Source organism: Schistocerca nitens, chromosome 2, assembly GCF_023898315.1.
Source record: "Schistocerca nitens isolate TAMUIC-IGC-003100 chromosome 2, iqSchNite1.1, whole genome shotgun sequence".
Classification (NCBI taxonomy): domain Eukaryota; kingdom Metazoa; phylum Arthropoda; class Insecta; order Orthoptera; family Acrididae; genus Schistocerca; species Schistocerca nitens.
This window is the reverse complement of record NC_064615.1, coordinates 508,242,116-508,263,036: the sequence shown is the minus strand read 5'-3', so window position 1 is coordinate 508,263,036 and position 20,921 is coordinate 508,242,116. Positions and strand designations below refer to the sequence as shown.

Below are 20,921 nucleotides of genomic sequence, written 5' to 3'. Positions count from 1 at the left end.
CGATAGAGACATAGCTTGAACGTGGTTCGATGAACCCTCTGCCAGGCGCTTAACTGTGAATTGCTGAGTAATCCCATAGATGTAGATGTTTATGTTCGCTGACGGAAAAAAAAGATTTTCCATTCCCTACTGCACTCTCCTAGGGGTCGGTTTCTTTCTCTCCTTTTTCACCCAAAAAGTGCCTGTCTTCCTCAACGTTCAAGCTATCACCATACAAAATTTCATCGCAATTGGTCCAGCGGTTTCGTCGTGAAAAGCTAATAGACAGAGTTATTGTCACGTCCAATAACATTTTTATGGAAGAATGGATTAAACACGTTGAGGAATGATTAAGCATTGTATTCATTACGTTGAATCGTATTATGTAGAACGTATGAACCAATCAAACCATTCTCACGAATATGATGAAGCTCAAAAGTCAAAGATTAAATACGTTTTTCAAAGTAATTATTTCCCTAATTCGCTTTGTATTCTTCAGATCAATAAGTATCTTATATGGCACACTTTCCAAAGTAGCCTAAGCTCTTCCTTAGCGTTCCATACCACATTTAATCGAAATCGATTCAGTGATTTAGTCATGGAAACATGACAGTTTCTTTTGCATTCATAAGTAAGGAAGTATGGGCTGCGTCTTCCTTTGTTATTTATTACAGCAGCACAGTGACTCGAGCTGTAACGTAATTCTTTCCGACCGTACTAAAGAGTGCTTATGTGTCTAAACCACGCCTTCCGCCCGTTCACGTTCTACACACTCTCATTTCCGCAACAATTCAACAATACTTTTATTGTTAATATAATATTTTGGGTTGGAATGGCGTTAAATGGTTTAAAACTTTGTCTACTGTTACAGCTGTTCAAATACATCTGCGGTGGATACAGCACTTGTTTCATATAAATCCTCTTATGTCTCACATTGGTATTCTTTGGTTCTTGAGTATACGGTGACTGTACGTAGTTTGCTCATTCTTAGTTCGGCAAGTGCCATAACATGGTAGTCACAGTACAGAACCTTACTTCTGCCTACTTGAGTGAATTATACCACACTGACGCACAGACCACACAGACTATCAGTAGAAAGTCAGTCTCTAATACAACGCCATTATTACAAGACTTCGACCATTTGAATATGTATCGATTCCATATATTCAAAGATAGTTTGGTACTGTATTTAATTCATCAACAACTTAACCAGTACAAGAAATTTAGTGCTACATCTTTTCTGAAATTTGCTATAAAAATATCTGCACCTGAAAAAGCGAAACTAATTTAACTTATTTTTACCAGAATCATTTTATCTGATATAATAAAACTCTTTTAATAGAATATGATCCAAAACAGAAGTTACATGGCCATCTATTGGTGATATCAAAAATCACACACATCATCGCAACTGTGAGAATTACTTTTACATTACAATGGAATAGTGACATATATTCATGAGTTCATACCGTCTTTGTATGTTTTTACACTGTAAAATCTCTTCATAATTTACGTTAATATTTATTACAAGCCTCCGTTAAGTTTTTGTATAATTGATGACAGTTCTTTTGGCGTTTCTTCCCTTCTGTTCATTGTTTTCAGCTACGGTTGGTGTTGCTGTTTCTGTTAGGCGACACATCAACAGTTGAACACGTTTCTCGTTTTATAAACCGCTTATTATAATCGCTGACCGTCGATGTACGTGCCAACATTGTTATTGAGCCTTTTAATTCCAACAGGCGGAAAATTCTAGTTGTTATTTCAGCTAATTTTTCAGTGTGCAGAACTTCTCCAGGTATTCTGCTATTATGAAAACTGAAAAATAATTTCACAAAATACACTTTAGGATGTGGACGGGAAGTATTTTTTTATAGAATCGGCTAGATTCGCGTATTGAAGTTTCAGGTTTGTGCACGGACACAGAAATCATATACACACATCAAAAAGAGTTTTGCATCACCTCGGTTCCGAGAGTTCCGGAACCTGTACAGAAAACTGGAATAGAAATCAACATAAACATCATTTCCGCCCTTTATATTGCTCATGAAAACCACACATTGCGTGTTATGCCACCCTACAGCGAGACCTTCAGAGGTGGTGGTCCAGACTGCTATACACACCGGTACCTCTAATACCCAATAGCACGCTCTCTTGTATTGATGCATGCCTTTATTCGTCGTGGCATTCTATCCATAAGTTCTTCAAGGCACTGTTGATCCAGATTCTCCCACTCCTCAATGGCGATTCAGCTTTGATCCCTCAGGGTGGCTGGTGGGTCACGTCGTCCATAAACAGCCATTTTCAATCTATCCCAGGCATGTTCGATAGGATTCATGCCCGGAGAACATGCTGACCACTCTAGTCGAGCGATGTCGTTATCCTGAAGGAAGTCATTCACAAGATGTGCACGATGAGGGCGCGAATTGTCATTATGAAGACGAATGCCTCGCCAATGTACTGCCGATATGGTTGCACTATCGGTCGGAGGATGGTATTCACGTATCGTACAGCCGTTACTGCGCCTTCCATGACGACCAGCGGCGTACGTCGGCCCCACATAATGCACCTCAAAACATCAGAGAACCTCCACCTTGCTGCACACGCTGGACAGTGTGTCTAAGGCGTTCAGCCTGACCGGGTTGCCTTCAAACACGTCTCCGACGATTGTCTGGTTGAAGGCATACGCAACACTCATCGGTGAAGACGTGAAAAGAACGTGATGCCAATCCTGAGCTATCCATTCGGCCAACTCAAACATCGATTGGGACTGAATAGAGAAATGTGTGACTTATGAGGAGCTGCTTGATTATTGTACCCTGTTGTTTTTAACTCCTTGCGTACAGTCATTGTGCTAGCTGGACTGCTGGTACAACTCTGGTATTCACAGGGATTCCTTCCGCTGACTGCATGCGATATTTTACAATCATCCACCGCAATACTCGACGGTATCTGACTGTCAGTACAAAGGTCTGCCTGGGCTCGGTTTAGCTGTGGTTGTACCTTCGCGTTTCCACTTCACAATCACATCACCAGCAATTCGTAGGGGCAGCTTTAGAAGGGTTCAGAGTACACATACATTTGTTATTCAGTTGGCAGCCAATGGTTAGACCTCGTTCGAAGTCACTGAGCTCTCCTGACGGACACATTCTGCTGTTACTATTTCTCTACTGACAACACAATACTGCCAGCCTTCTTCTACACTGGCGGGTCTGCCCCTGTAACATTAATGATCAAATCCGCATCACATAAGACTGTCCGGATATTTTTGATTATACAGTATAGATGTAGAACGTCCACTGTAGCGTCCAAGAGGATACAAAACGCAGCTACAAACTGGAGAGCGGCGGAGTACCTTTGCAAAGTGCAGCACGTGAAAAGCAGGCTACACTTGATTTTAAATAGCGGTACTCAGTTTTATAGTTACAGCAATGGTATATATAATTAGCTACGGTAGTGGAGCTAAGGCTACCTCTTCTTCTCACGCCAATACACGCCTGTGTAGGTCATAACCGTTGCAACAAGTTTTCTCCATTCTATCCTTTACATTGCAGTTTTATGCCAACCTCTATCTTCAAGAGTTTTTGTAATCTCTACCACAGCGTACATCCACTACTTTCATAATCTTCCTCTCTGTATTCTTGTATTTGGTCTCCATTCATAAGTCCATTTTGTTGTTCTTGCAAAACCAATTTCAAGAAAATGTCCCTGCCAGACTTTTATCCAACTTTTTGCTGATCTCAGAATATCTTTTTGTATAAAAAGGTCCAACTCAGTGTTTCTTCTACATCTTAATGTACGAGTTTTATCCTCCACTGCCCCACAGATCTTGCACAACACCGTACATTCAAAGAGATACTATTGGAAACAACTAAGATGGTGGTAAGTAGTAACTGAAGTAATAGCAAAGAGTATTTCATTGTAAGCAATACGGATCTAGTATCTCGAAGTAATGAAACTGAATATTTGCTTTTTAGTGTTCAGATTGATTAGTTAGTCACCGTATATTCGTTGAAAGTCTGTAGTCTTTGTGTGCATTGGCTACAAAGAAAAACCATTTCTCAACGATCTCGTTCGGATAACTGAAACAACAGTAAAAAGAAAGTCACAAATTCAATAAAAGATGGAGTATTTTACTGCTTCTTGTTTGCTTGGCACTCCAGTTCTCAGAAACAACGAAATAACAGAGGAGTATATAAATACCAGGCGTACGAATGCTACACGGATTCTTATTCTCTGTGTTTGTCAGAATTGTTACCTGGGGCAGGTGGACAGCAACAGCGCAGCACGCATACGCATCACTGAGCGAAAAAACGATCCGCCACCGTTTCCTTGCTGGCGGCGGAATTCGAGTTGCTATGGCTGAAGAGTTGGATTACAAGTTATGTGACGGCACAGCCTCAGGTATTGGCACGCTGTGCATAATCTCTGTGTCGCTTGGAGCTATTTGTCTGCATGTCAGTTACACATCTTCGGCTTGGAAACTCATTGAATGGAGTAGAATTGTCTACAGCTATGAGTCCTGCTTCTAGCTGAGCCCCGATAACCAGTGAAGACGTGTCTGGAGACGTACCGACAGCGGCAGGACGCGTACTTGGCTGTCACTCGCCATACAGCCCGACAGCCAGGAGTCGTGGTCTGGTTCAAATGGCTCTGAGCACTATGGGACTTAACATCTGAGGTCATCAGTCCCCCAGAACGTAGAACTACTTAAACCTCACTAACCTAAGGACATCACACACAGCCATACCCGAGGCAGGATTCGAACCTCCGACCGTAGCAGCAGCGCGGTTCCGGACTGAAGCGCCTAGAACCGCTCGGCACTCATTGTCTGAGATGCCATTTCTTTCCATGGCACGTCCCTTCGGTTGTCATCCGCGACGTCCTTACAGCACAGCGGTACGTCGACAATATTCTATACCCCGTTTTGTTGCCCTTCATGGCAAACCATCCTGAGCTTAAAACCCGCCTGCACATGGCCGTGAGTTTTTACTACTTGTCTTCGTGCCTGCTAAACGCTACCTTGCCAGCTAGGTCGCCGGATCTTTCCCCAGTTGAGAACATTTGGGGCATTATGGGCAGGTTCCTCAACCCTTCTTGAGATTTTCACGATCGTACGTGGCAGTTGGACACAATTTGAAACCATATCGCTCAGAGGGCATCCAACAACTATGTCAATCAATGCCTAGCCGAATAACTGCTTGCAAAAGGTCCAGAGATGGACCAACGCACTGTTGACTTTCTCAATTTGTGAATCTTTCTCCCTTGAATATATCATCGATTTTTTCTGAAACTGTAATCATTTGTTTGTATATGTATAACACATCTACCGATTACCGTTCCACTCGGATAATTCCTTTAGGCGCATCTTTTTTTTTTTTGTCTTAGAGTGTATATCAATTTTTATTCTAATTGCTATTCCCTGTTAAAAACAGTCAAACCGCAAAAATATCATAACCCCAGAATAAATTTAATTCCTGATTCTCAGGGACTACTAAGAGCGAATAATGGAAAAGTCGGAATAGATGTAGAGTCTTTCGATGAAAGCACTACCTTCATTCTAAGACGTTAGTATGTATTATTCCACTCTGAATCTAAATATCTCAATTCTGAACTTTGACCACAGTGAATGTGAAGTATTTTGACCACATTCTAAGCAAAACCCAATGTGTAGACGGGACTGCGCTATTAGTGAACAACTGACCCTACTTTCTAGGTTGCTGTATTCCGAAAAGCAATTGTTCCTATTGTTTCTTCTAGAACATTCCGCGTTCGCTTCCAGTTTAACACTAGCTCTCCATCTACGTGTGTCACACCCCAGCTTTGAGATAGCTGATCGCAATGTCGATACTACCTATTTTGCATCTGCTCCCGCCGGCCGTTGTGACCTAGCGGTTCTAGGCGCTTCAGTCTGGAACCACGCTCCTGCTACGGTCGCAGGTTCGAATCCTGCCTCGGGCATAGATGTGTGTGCTGTCCTTAGGTTAGTTAGCTTTAATTAGTTCTAAGTCTAGGGGACTGATGACCTCAGATGTTAAGTCTCATAGTGCTTAGATTCATTTGCATCTACTCCCTGCTTTCCTTCTCTATGTTCTTCCCCCTCTTGTAGATACCTATCCAAGCGTTTCAGTATCACTATTGCCGGCATCGTAGGTAGCGGCACCTTTCATATTACTTTATTAGTTAAATAATCAACAACATGATTAGGAAATGATCTTCAACCACTACCTAATTTCTTCTCGTCACTTTTAATGACTACTGTTGTGTAGTATTTCGTTCAGTTAAGCTTCTACTTTCACAAAATGTTTGGAATGTCTGTTGTTGAGGTGAGTGAGAAAAAGGTGTTAATACTCTACATAAGGCTCCGCAAACTAGTCGATATAAATGAGAGTAAAAAAGGAGCCCCTCCCACTTCGTAATACACGACAGAACGTAGAACTACGAAAATTTGTTAGGAGGATGATGCTGATATATTTTTAAGTACATGATATGTGGATGGACACTTCTTACGTAGTTTATGAGCTCTCTGGCGGTAATGATTTTCCGGACTTTCAATTTGTTAAAATAAAAGTGGACGATTTCCAGGTCGAAGTTACAGACCCTTGCGCATGATGTTACAATGTATACGATAACTGTCTGTAAAATGTACAGGACAAACTGTTGTGCGTTAATGAGGATGGTACTGCTTACAGTGAGCAGAGAATGTGTTAAGTTCAAATACAGAGCTCTGTAGGAACCTAAACAACAAAGACGGAGAGGACTGCAGGTATTGGGACATCGTGCAGCTAAACTAAGGAACAGTCAGCTGATGATAAAGCAAAACATCCGAAACAGGACATAAGTACAAAAGAAACTTTAAATTTAGTGAATGATCACTTTGTTTCTATTTTTCATATTTTAAACAGACAGTGTGAAAGAAGGGAATGAGAAAGCACTACGGACCTTAGGGTAAGGAAAGCTCCGGCAACTGATGGAATACAGGGAGAACTATTTATTAAGTTAGGTAATAAATCGAAGATGACACTTTATGACTTGGTATGCAATATTTACAAGTGTGGGAAGTTTCCAGAAGACTTTGTTAGATGCATAATAGTGCCATTAGCAAAAAGACCAGATGCAAGGGCGTGTGAACAACATCGAACATTGAGTCTGGTGTGCCACGCATCGAAAATAGTTACCAAAATTATTCTGAAAATAATGGAAAAACAAATAGAGGGACAATTATCTGAGGGCCAGTGAGGTTTTAGAAAAGGTGTGGGAACAAGAAAAGCAATATTGTCACTGAAGCAGGTGACAGAGAAACAGCGAAAGAAGAGCAAGAGTACATTCATAACATTTTTTTAAATCTGGAGAGAGCATTCGACAATGTCAACTGGGATGTGTATTGAGCATCCTTCATCAATGAGGAATCAGCTTTAGAGAGAGACGACTTATATAACGCCTACACACGTGAAATCGGAGTAGTTCGATATGATAATAAAGAAGAATCAAAAATAAGAATTCAAAAAGGGATACAGCAAGGTTGCTCCCTATCCCCATACGTATTTAATCAGTTCATACAGAGGGCAATCGACCAGATGAGAGAAGAGGGAAAAATAGTTGTAATAATACTTGGAGATAGGGTAGCCATGCTGAGATTTGGCAGTGATATACCACTAACTGCAGGAAGTGACGGAGGTGTGCAAAAAAACCTGAACACGATGGATAGAGTAATGGTGGAGGAATTCCATATGACAATAAAAACACGTAAAACAAAAATTATAGTCTGAAGTAGAAAGCATGAATGTGGTTAAACTGAAAAATAAAACAACTGAGGAAGTGAAGGATTTTAATTACCTGGGAAATAAAATCACGAGTGATGGAAGAAGGCCGGCCGGTTGGCCGAGCGGTTCTAGGCGCTACAGTCTGGAACCGCGCGAACGCTACGGTCACAGGTTTGAATCCTGCCTCGGGCATGGATGTGTGTGATGTCGTTAGGTTAGTTAGGTTTAAGTAGTTCTAAGTCTAGGGGACGGATGAACTCAGATGCTAAGTCCCATAGTGCTCAGAGCCATTTGAACCATTTTTAATGGAAGAAGCTAGAAGAAGTTAGTGTGGAGAACTGCTCAGGCCAAGAATGCTTTTAATAACAAGAAGAACATGCTCACTAGAAGGAATATAAGCCTTGACCTAAGGAAATAAGTGTTGGAAACATGTGTGGAGCATTGCAACATACGGCAGCGAAGCTGTTGGTGTGAGAGAGAAAAGGAAACTCGCTGCATTCGAAACATGGTGCTACAGAAGAATGATGAAAATCAGCTGGAGAGAAGTGATCACGAACGAAGAATTTTTCATAAGAGCAAGAGAAATAAGATGCTTCCTGGAATAACTAAGAAGAAGAAGGTCTCACCTGATAGGTCGTATACTCCGACATGATTGTCTATTGAAAATATATTTATTAAGGGAAGAATAGCAGGCAGAGAGTACACGGGAAGACCCAGGCTGGAGTACATTAAATATAATGGAGGACATGAATTGTTCTTCATACCAAGAGCTGAAACGCAAGGTGGCTGCTCAGTAGAGAGAGAGAGAAAGAGAGAGAAAGAGGGAGAGAGAGTCACGGAAACGAAGTGCAAAACTTGCGTACATGTAAATTTATGTATACGTTCTAACAACACCGCGCGACTGCTACGGTCGCAGGTTCGAATCCTGCCTCGGGCATGGATGTGTGTGATGTCCTTAGGTTAGTTAGGTTTAAGTAGTTCTAAGTTCTAGGGGACTGATGACCATAGACGTTAAGTCCCATAGTGCTCAGAGCCATTTGAACCATTCGTTCTAACAACAGTCATTGCTGTGCGTCCGATGATGATCTACGTCCACAATTTAAGCGGAGAACATATTGTGATCACTCGTAGGTCTTAGGCTCTGTGTGGTTATAACACTCGTATAATTTATCTGCAGAGTTGGAGGTACTGACGAGATCGTTGACCACAACGCAGCACCCTGACGACGAAGGGAGGCCTCCGGTCACGTGACTAGACAGCAAGGCTACGCGTCCTTCAGGCGAGGTCGCCGACCGAATTTATCGCCGCCCCCACGCACCCGCGAGTAGACAACACACGCGCGCGCTTTTATTCTCCTTTTATTACGCCAAAGTCGTTTCCGATGTGAGCCAAGAGGGGAAACGATGCTAGCTGGAAAGGAAGGAAGAAAGAAGGGCGCGTAGCTGGCTACAGAGACGGCGGCCTACAAGAGGGAGGACAAACTCGGCGCCCAGCGCGCCGCGAGGGCGCTTTGTGTACATTACACAGGGCCCGCTAGCCGTGGTGAGCTACGGCGCTATAGTCGCGGCTGGGATTCGCCTCGCCCGCTTGCGGCAGGTCGCGCCCGCCTGCAGCATCCATTCTCGCCGGCGCACACAAAGGCCGCCTGCGTGGGTTCAACGCTGGCGGACTCCCCCAGGCTCCCACTGAGACTGCGCCTTCGCGCGCTTGTATTCTCCGGGCTTTACCTCAGTACTCGGTAAATCGCCGGGCTGTTCTACTGCGGCCTGTTGATGGGCGTTGTTGTTAAATGTCTATCGTTACTTCTACACTGCTGGCCATTAAAATTCCAGCACCTGGGAGGATAGCAAATAATGTAATTCTACTTAGTGTGCTGACACAACAGTATAGTGGAACAATACGAGGTGACATTTGTAGGCGATGTGGTGGTATCCAGGTTGCGGAATAATGTACACAGAATAGTCATCCCCATTGCAGCAGTGCCTCTTACCCGACTGGACTCAAAGTGGAACTGATGTTGGGTGACCGACAGAGGTGTCTATAAGATGTGTCTTCGACTCAATACCGGGGTTCAGTATCGTGTGGCTGCCGAGCGGTAGGGTACTAGTGTCGCAGCAAACCATGTCCAGATTGTTTCCTGGACAACGTGCTTGCCAGGGCATCAGTTGAACCCCTTCTGCATCGAAGTTGGTCAGGACAGAAAGGGCAAAATATTCTCTCAACTTATCTTGTCGATAGATGACGCTTAGGAGATACCGAGAGTGGGACATATGTCTTGTATTGGCAACTTCTGACACCGAATGTAACAGCAACACCAAATGTAGCGGGAAGAGGTAGAAGGCACCGTAGTAAGTCTCGTAGGACTGCTATCCAAATTGCCAACTACATTATGTGATCAAAAGTATCCGGACACCCCAAAAAACATAGTTTCTCATATTAGGTGCATTGTGCTGCCACCTAATCCCAGCCGGCCGGTGTGGCCGAGCGGTTCTAGGCGCTTCAGTCCGGAACCGCGCGAACGCTACGGTCGCAGGTTCGAATCCTGCCTCGGGCATGGATGTGTGTGATGTCCTTAGGTTAGTTAGGTTTAAGTAGTTCTAAGTTCTCGGGTAACTGATGACCTCATATGTTAAGTCCCATAGTGCTCAGAGCCATTTGAACCATTTTTGAACCTAATCGCAGGTATTTCAAATCAGCGACCTCAGTAGTCATTAGATAGCGTGAGAGAGCAGAATGGGTCGCTCCGCAGAACTTACAGACTTCGAACATGGTCAGGTGATTCTGTGTCACTTGTGTCATCCGTCTGTACGGGAGATTTACACACTCCTAAACATCCCTAGGTCCACTGTTTCCGATGTGATACTGAAGTGGAAACGTGAAGGGACAGGTACAGCACAAAAGCGTACAGGCCGACCTCGTCTAATGACTGACAACAGTTGAAGAGGGTCGTAATGTGCAATAGGCAGACATCTATCCAGACCATCACACATAAATTCCTAACTGCATCAGGATCCACTGCAAGTACTATGACATTTAGGCGGGAGGTGAGAAAACTTGGATTTTATGGTCGAGCGGCTGCTCATAAGCCACAAATCTCGCTGGTAAATGACAAACGACGCCTCGCTTGGTGTAAGGTGCGTAAACATTTGACAATTGAACAGTGGAAAAACGTTGTGTGGAGTGACGAATCACGGTACACAATGTGGCGATTCGATGGTAGGGTGTGGGTATGGCGAATGCCCGGTGAATGTCATCTGTCAGCGTCTGTAGCGCCAACAATAAAATTCCAAGGCGGTGGTGTTATGGTGTGGTCGCGTTTTTCATGGAGTGGCTTGCACCCCTTGTTCTTTTGCGTGGCAATATCATAGCATAGGCCTACATTGATGTTTTAAGCACCTTCTTACTTCCCACTGTTGAGGAGCAATTCGGGGATGGCGATTGCTTCTTTCAGCACGATCGAGCACCTGTTCATAATGTACGGTCTGTGGCGGACTGGTTAGGAGACAATAACATCCCCGTAATGGACTGGTCTGCACAGGGCCCATACCTGAATCCCATAGAACGCCTTTGGGATGTTTTGGAAAGCCGACTTCGTGCCAGAGCTTACCGACCGACATTGATACCTCTCCTCAGTGCAGCACTCCGTAAAGAATGGTCTGCCATTCCCCAAGAAACCTTCCAGCACTCGACTGAACGTATGCCTCTGAAGGTGGAAGCTGTCATCAAGGCTAAGGGTGGGCCAATACCATATTGAATTCCAGCATTACCGATGGAGGGCATCACAAACTTGTAAGTCATTTACAGCCAGGGGTCCGGATACTTTTGATCACATAGTGTATCTGGCCCAGGCAGTCGAGCTGTGCACCCGTTGGTTCCCTGTACCATTATGCCTTGTGCCAGGTCCTGATGGTAATGGTGAATACAATCTGGCAATGTTCTTTCTCCACAGACCCTCCCACGTACGGATGAGGCCGTAGTGATGTTGCACACAGAACTAGGACTCATGTGATATATAAAAAAAAGAAAAAAAACCACGTGGTACTAGATACCGATCCAACGGGCTTGCAGCTCCCTCCCAAGAGAATTTTACTAAAAGCTTTTGTATTTGCAACCACGCCGCAAACAGAGGCGTGATACAAGTTTAAGGTGTGCGTGTGTGTCTCCAAAATGATATGTCCGATTTTAATGCAGTTTTTTTTAAATTAATTTTTTTTGAATTTTGAAGCTGATTTAATCGGGATGGTTCTTAGCTAGGTTCCATGAACGTCTGTTCAGCCGTTTAAATTTGATCAACTAAGTTAAGTAAAAATGTTTGCCGCCAGCGTGCTCTCTTGATATACACTACGTAATACATACGAGCTACATCAAGTTACGTACTGCCAGATTGTAACGCTCAAAAAGATCTAAATAGAAGTCCGAGAGAACGTATGTTTATCTTTTACGTTAGGTCAACAATGATGAGTCTTGTGTTTTGAAGTCGCACGTTTTAGCACATGCAAAGCAGAAAAATAGTGATAGCGACTCAAGTGTAAAAGATAAACATATGTTCTCCCAGTCTTTTTTGTAGTTATTTTTCAGTTCTACAATTAAGTGCTAAACCAAATGTTTTTGCCCTAATAGTTTAGGTAGGCTATGCAAAAAAGCACAATGGCAGCCCATTTATCTTCCAACTTGATTTGGAATTATAGCCACAGTTTATTGCTTATGTTACCTAACTTGGCTAAATACATACCAAAACATAATCAACGAATATGTGTGTGAATTAAAGAAAGAAACCAGGAAAAGAAAAAAGTCGGACTAATAATTTCAAGTTGAAACTGAAAACCGCATGTGCGATATTGAATTGCCAGATTCTTGCAACTGTGATAAATATTTAAGAAAATACATCCGTTGTCGGAAAACGCACATTTCGGCGAGGCAAGATCTCGCGTCGCAATTTCGTGTTTCGTCCCGGAAAGTATTTGTGTGAATATGGGATAGAGTGTTGATCGTACCGTGTCTACTACTCACATATAAAGTTTGAAAAACATGAAATAAAACTTAAAAATAAAAAAGATACAAAAACATCTAAAAGGTACAAAAAGTGTTGCCTCTTTATGTTTAACATAAGTAGTAATATTCTGCCCCATGCATCGTTGAGTCTATCAATATCTAATCATTGAGTCTCGATTAATTTACTCCGAAAAATTCGCTGTGCAGATACTACCGTCAACGACGCCTGCCCTCAGGCGAGCGCAAGTTCGGGTTGCCATACTTGCCGCGCCCCGCGGCGCGGCATAGCGCGCCGTGCGACTCGCGTTCGCGGTTTAACAAAGCTTGAGTTCGTACGCTATCATGAAACTACTGCACGATATAGGCCTCGTAAGATAGATTCATACATGAAACTAAGTTCGTACGTAATTATGTAAAGATATGACATAAAATAAATAGCTAACTCTATCCCTTAACAATGTTAAGCTAATGAAAGACAGATTGGTTTTCATGTTCTATATATAATAAGTAATTATAACTTCACTAGCTATTTTGAGGTGTGGATGCGGGACTGGAAGAGATGACGCTAAACCCCAGCCACAATGAAAGTATGCTGTTCTAGATTTTTTTTTTTTCTACTTAGCAGTCCCTCGACGCGACGACGCTTGGATCAAAATATTACTACTTATATTAACCTGAAAGTGACAATAAATATTATTTTTTTACTTTTTAGAGGTTTTTGTGTTGTTATTTTTTCCTTAAATTTCTAATTTAAGTTTTATTATGTACATCAGTTTTCAGATTATCAGTGAACTTTCCTAGACTAAAGTAGCGTGAAATCTAAGTCTCGAAATGACAACACTCCTGGAAAATCACTAGCTATGTTTAACACTGGATGCTTCCCAGTTGCATGATTGAGTGGTTGTTCACGTTGATGGACTTGCTGTCTAAGTGGCTGCTGAGAAATTCTAGAATTTTTGTCAGTAATTTGGATGCTTGAACTCTTAAGCTAATAGATTGATATTTGTCAGCTTATCAGCCCTTGCTATCTTCAGGTTTGTCTGGATGACATCTTTCTGAATGTCTTATGGTCTGACAGGGTCTACATACCAACTTGAATAGCCCTTTGATTCACTTCCAGCAGTGATTTCATAAATTCTGAATAAATTTTATCTATTTCTTCTGACTTATTTGATCCCAAATCGTAGAAAGCGCTCTTAAACTCTGACACTAATACTGGTTCCCCTATGTCATAACAACTACCATCATGTTGTAATGTTGTTGCTTTAATTTGCTATGAAAGCGGTGCTGATAGACAATAAAAGCGGGTTAAAAGCTGTGAGCTGTCTGGGGAAGTTAACCTTGCATTACTGCGCAACTGTTTCACCAGGTATCCAGTCTAGCTTACCAAATTCCCAACCAGACTAACATTAATTATAATCTTTTAATAGTCATACGACAACCGGTGATATATATATATATAAAAGAGAATTTAAATAAAAAGAAATAACTCAGTTTATATTTGGAAATTTATTTTAACATTGATCATTGAAATTTCAGCATCTTAAACTTGATTCATAACTAAACTGGTGCCTTATTTAGGATTGTGAAAATGTGAGATTGTAATCTTACGGAACACATCAAATATGGAGCCAAGATTGGGAGACTGCATACAACACTGCATTCATAAAATAACACACGAAGAACGTTGAAACATATGCAAGAGGAAATTAACCACAACCAACCGATTCAATTTTCACCCAAAGAAGTTACGTTCGGAGCACAATCCTGTCCGTCATGTAATTACCACACACTGGTATACTACATTCATACTAACTCTCTGTGAAATCTTCCCGAAAAGAATAGCTGAGGGCTACTTTGATGATTACACCACATGCTTCACGTGATCAACTTGGTTCACACAAAGAGTGTAACTCCACAATAATTTTGATGATTAAAATAAATTAGATCGAAAGGCAATTTACAAAAGAAAAACCTCGAACTGGTTACTGACGTCTAACTATTAACCTGATGGGTCAAACAATTGTATAAGCACGTGGTACTGGTCTCACAAAGTACACCCCACGTGGGTTGAACATAAAGAAAAATTGCGATATTGAAAAATATTGTCAAGACGAGACGTTATAATCTCACGCACATTCGCATTTAAGATTGATAAACTTAGTTAGAGTTACTGATCAACACGTGGTTCCACTTTACTCACAAAGTAGTGACAAAGCAACTACCGGGATATATTCTGAACTTCACACTCGAATTACACTGCGTTGCAATTTAAGATAACATTAGATATTTTAGAGCTAAACCTGAAATAAAGGTGATTAAATTTTCAGTTAGGCTGAACTTAAGAAATCCATTGTCCTGCGGACTTAGCAGACACGCGCTTAGCCGGAGATCTTACCACTTCAGACGCTCGCCGCGGACAGACTGCCGTGGTCCCTTCCTGAGGGTGGCTCACAAATACAAACGGAAGTGGCCAGAGAGGCAGCTTCCTATACCAACATGATAAGGGACGGACAGGACCATACTAAGAATAGAAACCTCTCTGCTTTTAGAAAGCTTAGCTACCTGTTCCGACGTTGGTCCTACTGTTCTCTAGCAGACAGGCTTGTCTGCTACCTTCAAGCATGCAACTAGAACTACATTTCCTCATTCATCCTCTCACACAGAAGGGAAGGGGGATGACAGTATCTTATCATATACAGTATATATAAGAAAGCGGATGTAGGTTCCGTATGAGACTGTGTGACATGAATTACATATAAACTGTGTTTTAAAGTGTAGTAGTGTGACAGATCGTTCTTGTTTATGAGTTAAAGTAACATGTTCCACTACTCAGTCTCCTCCCAGATAGTCAGAAACGCCACAGTAAATTTAGAAGAGGAATTTATGCCGTAAATGACAACAGATTTAAGAAATTAACATGAAAGGAATCCAACAGAGACCTTTCAATGTCATCAGACAAGTCATCCCTCTCGTAGAGGCCAAAGTACTCCTTCCACCTACCCACTATCTCCTCTGCCCTTAACAGTGGAACTGCTGTTGTCCTCATAATGGCAGTCCCCTTGCATTTAAGTTCACTGAAGGTTGTTTTGACTTTTATTATTAAACTAGCCTTTTCCTCGTGGCTTCACTCGCATATGCGTTTAACACATTCTGAACACACCTTTCCACCTCTCTGTCCAATTCATCCTTCCACCTCTGTCTGTGTCCTCCTCCCCACTATCTCTGTCTCTTCACCTCTGCCTCCCCCCCTCTCTTTGTCCATTTCCTCCACCCCTCTCTCTGACCGTCTCTTCCTTTTTCCTCTCCTTCTGACCATATCCACGTTCCCTTCTCTCTTACTATCTCCACCTCCCTCTTCCTTTCCCATCTGCCCACTATCCCTCTACACATCCACCTGCCTCATGCATCTCCTCCTCCTCCACCTCGCTCTGTCCATCCCCTCCTCTACCGTCCTCTATCCATGTCAACCAGTCCCCAGGCATCCTAATCTGCATGTTAGCCCCTGCGAGGCAGGCTACACATCAGGGCTTGAAAATAATTTATTTGCCCCTGACGTAAAGGCTGTTTGGCAAAACTGTTTCTTGCCACGTGACATTTATATTGCCCTGCAAAGTAGTTTGATTTGGGAGACGAGATTCATTGTCCTGTACTCAGGAAGCACTTTGTGTTAAATTTGCAGGCATGGAGCATGTGGAGAAATTCATGGTATGAATGGTAAAATTTCTGAAGGTGCACGCATTATTTTGCTGTCAATTGGAACATTTTTCGATGGAACTGAACGAGGATTATCGAAACTTTATATCAATTTAAAACCCGCTATTGTTAATTCAGGAAGGAAAAAGTAGAACAGGAACGAAAATTAGAGCATCCGTAATGGGCTGCACACTTCATTTTTTAAGTGGACTTGACTGACCACTACGCACAGTGACATTGCAAAGTGAGAAATAACTATTTCTTGATTTAATGAGGATCCATTTTAAAATAAAATGGCATTGTGGAAAGGACAAACTAAAAGACACCTTCCATTTCCCTAAGATCACCGGTGTTAAAGAAAACACGATATTTCAAGACTTCATTGTTGCCTAGAAAGAATAAAAGGACAGTTTTCAAAACGTTTTGAGCACCTACAGCAATGTTACATCTGTTTTCGAGACCGTTTGCTGTTTCAGTTGAAAGCGCCCCAGTGCAGATAGAACTAATTGATATGATGTGCAATTCCCACGTAAAAGACAAATTCTTTTACGTTAATGCTGTCCAGGAGGTCTACGTTGTTTTCCTTGGGAAGAGTTCCTCTGTCTCTATAATGAGGCTGGAATCGTGGTAAAGTATTTAGATCAGCATTTACGTGTGAAAGGCGTTTTTTTGTTACGAAACGAAAGAAGTCACGATTATTTGGAAACATGAGTGCGAAAATCTCGAACTTGTTTGCGTCTGTGTGTATGCCGACAGTGGGTGCCAGATGAAAATTATATTTGTCTTCAGTACATGAATAATTTTAAAAAAATTGAAAATTTGTTTTGTTTTGGTCTATGTTGTTCTCAATAACATATCAAATCAAATCGTATGCAGTGCAGCTGCATTGCCATTTAAATGCAGCAGTTTCGCAGTTTCCCACATATTTCCCTGTTCTCACTCAGTGTGGTGCAGTGGTGGGGGAAGTGTGCAGCCAGGCGAGAGAGCTATGGCACTGGAGCAAGAGCAACACTCACATTCCAAATTCTTGGCTGTTCCTGCACTAGACTATATCTTCTACACCAATGAAGATAGAAAGTTGGGACTGCCAGCCGTTGTGGCCGAGCGGTTCTAGGCGCTTCAGTCCTGAACCGCGCTGCTGCTACGGTCGCAGGTTCGAATCCTGCCTCGGGCATGGATGTGTGTGATGTCCTTAGGTTAGTTAGGTTTAAGTAGTTCTAAGTCTAGGGGACTGATGACCTCAGATGTTAAGTCCCATACTGCCTAGAACCATTTGAACCAGTTTAGAAACTTGGGTGCATTTTGACTTACACGAAGAACTACAGTATTTTCTGTTTCCCACAGAACCATCCGATTTTAAACGACTAACATACAGACGATAGTAAAATTCGTCTCGTACTTTTGCAAGCAGATGTGGAACTACTGTATTCACAGATATTGCTGTTAGGCATTGCAGTTCACTCATTGTTGTTGCGAAGGTTGGTACGTGGAATCTTTCACTCACCTGTACAAGAAAATAAAAGCACGCACCCTGAGATCAGGTGACATCTCAGGGAGATACTGCTATTCGAGATGCGCACGTCCCTGCTCCATATTTTCAGTTAAATTACTCTCAACGAAAGTCACGCCGCACAGCTTAACGTTGCGCCAGTGAAATGGTGTGGTGGTGGTGGTGGTTAGTGTTTAACGTCCCGTCGACAACGAGGTCATTAGAGACGGAGCGCAAGCTCGGTTTAGGAAAGGATTGGGAAAGAAATCGGCCGTGCCCTTTCAAAGGAACCATCCCGGCATTTGCCTGAAACGATTTAGGGAAATCACGGAAAACCTAAATCAGGATGGCTGGAGACGGGATTGAACCGTCGTCCTCCCGAATGCGAGTCCAGTGCGCTAACCACTGCGCCACCTCGCTCGGTGAAATGGTGTGCATAGTCGCCTTTTGTTGCTGTACCGTCGCTACCTAGACTCGTCACACATTGGTTAATGGACGAGCGAGCTACCAGCACCAGTGGGGGCACCTATCGGCATCCACATTAACCAGCAACTGGCGTTAGATGCTTAAACTAAAATTCATCACGAATTTATATATCAATTCGTGCCAAAGATATAATCTTGTGATATTGGCTGAATTTTTTTGGAACATAAATTTTGACCCGTTTTTTTTTTCTTGTAAAGGTGTTGTGTGAGTGTATTGTTTATTGAACCAGGGGCCTAGAAACGACGGAGAGGCTTCGTCCGGCCGTAGCCCTCAGTGGTTCACAAACCCACAACAGGCCACAGCACTCCATCCAACCCACCGCCGCCCCACACCGAACCCAGGGTTCCTGTGCGGTTCGGCCGCCAGTGGAACTCACCCCCTCACCCCCTCCGGGAACGTCTCATACGAAATGAGTGTGACCCCAAGTGCTTGCGTGGCAGAATAATTATGGTGTACACATACGTGGAGACAGTGTTTGCGCAGCAATCGCCGACATAGTGTAACTGAGGCGGAATAAGGGGAACCAGCACGCATTCGCCGAGGCAGATGGAAAACCGCCTTAAAAACCATCCACAGGCTGGCCGGCACACCGGACCTCGCCACTAATCCGCCGGGCGGATTCGTGCCGGGAGACCGGCACGCCCTCCCGCTCGGAAAACAGCGTGTTAGACCGCGTGGCTAGCCGGACGGGCCCGTAGAGGTGTTAGTTTTTAGGTGATTGATGCTGTATGTACACATCTCAGTTTTCACGTCATTCACTGTTGGCGTTCTCTAGTGCACATAGGAATCGATTTATTACATCCATTTGTTGTTCAGAGAGTAGTAATGCGACTGTGACTGAGTGCATTAAATTCCAGACAGCCTTCATAGGGCTAGCGAAGTGTACTGAATCGAGCCGCAAAATACTACCCTCGTATAACATGGAGATTTGCTGGATGTGGCCTAATGGGCGAGGTAGTGAAATGTGATACTCTGAGTTGCTATAGCGGTCAGCATCGGTTTTGAGAGTGACACTGAGCAGCAGCTGGAGTCCTCTTTTTCGCTGCCAGAATATTGGGCTGCGGCGTTGGCAGGACTGGAGCGTAGCTCCAGGATGGCCGCAGTATCGTAACTCCGTGGTGTGGCCCTCCAGCGGGGTCGTGAGCACGCATAAAGAAGCGGCGAGGGCACGCTGGCAGCCTGCCGCGGCTTCGAGAGCGCTCCACGGCGATTTGCGATACCCCCACTCCCCTTCCCCGAGAGTCGAAGTCCAACTGGCAGTCGCTCCCAGTCACCAGATTCCTCAAACTGGTGGCGTTCATTTCCAGAGGCGACTCTGCAAGCTAGCCCGAGACGTCAGCACCTCAACAGAAGGCAATTGATATTGCGTATTCCGTACTCCGTATTCCTTGACTTCCGGTAGGCGTTAGGTACAGTTCCGATCTGTCGCCTAGCTATCAAAATACGAGCGTACGGAATATCAGACTAGCTAAGTCGTTAGAGAGAGGAGTAGTACCTTCCACTGATGGAAACGATTTATAAAAATGTGTTAGTAATAATTTATTGTTTATTAGTTTTAAAATCTTAGGCAGCTGTGGCTTGTTAGAGGAAGAGAGGGAGGGAGGGAGAGAGGGAGAGAAAGAGAGAGAGAGAGAGAGAGAGAGAGAAACAAACCGTGACACGACCCCTTCCAAATGCAAGCCCTAGATCAGCGCCTGATAAGAACCGTCGTCCTCCCGAAAATGAGTCCATTGACTTACCATTGCGCCATCTCAATTGCTTAACTTTTTTTTTTTTTTTTTTAATTCATCCGTCCGTTGACTGGTCTCATGCGGCCCAACACGAATTCCTGTCACGTGCCAATCTCTTCATCTCAGAGTAGCTCTTGCAATCCACGACCTCGATTTTCTTGTACAATTTTGTGCCTCTGCAGCTCCCTGTGTACTACGGAAGTTACTCCATGATGTCTTAACCGATGTCCTATCATCCTCTCCCTTCTGTTTGTCAGCATTTACCATCTAACCCTTTCCTCGCCGGTTCTGCGCAGAACATCCTTATTCCTTACTTTATCAGTCTACCTAATTTTCAACAGTCTTCTGTAGCACCGCTTTTCAAATTCTTCGATTCTCTTCTGTTCCTGTTTTCCCGCTGTCCATGTTTCACTACCATGGAATGCTATGCTCCAAATGTACATTCTCAGACATTTTTTTCGCAAATTAAGGCCTATGTTCGATACTAATAGACTTCTTTTGGTCCGGAATGCCCTTTTCGCTAAAGCTAGTCTGCACTTTATGTCCTCCTTGCTCCTCCCATCATGGGTTATCTCGCTACTAGGTAGCTGAATTGCTTGACTTGATCTGTTTTGTGATCACCAATATTGATGTTAAGTTTCTCTGTGATAGCATTTCTGCTACTTCTCATTACTTTCGTATTTCTTTCGATTTACTCTCAATCCATACTGAATTTTATTTCCTCTCTTGAACCTATAATTTATCAGGAGTAAAACTGATTACTGCAACTGCGCGAGGGAAGGCTGACGT

The 20,921-nt window shown here is 43.2% G+C and overlaps 1 non-coding gene across 1 annotated transcript; it reads right to left on the bottom strand.

Annotated features, from left to right (window-relative positions):
• Positions 1–18,263: 18,263 nt before the first annotated feature.
• Positions 18,264–18,336, bottom strand: Trnaa-cgc (transfer RNA alanine (anticodon CGC)). Its single transcript has one exon. It is a non-coding gene; the product is annotated as a tRNA-Ala (tRNA).
• Positions 18,337–20,921: the final 2,585 nt, after the last annotated feature.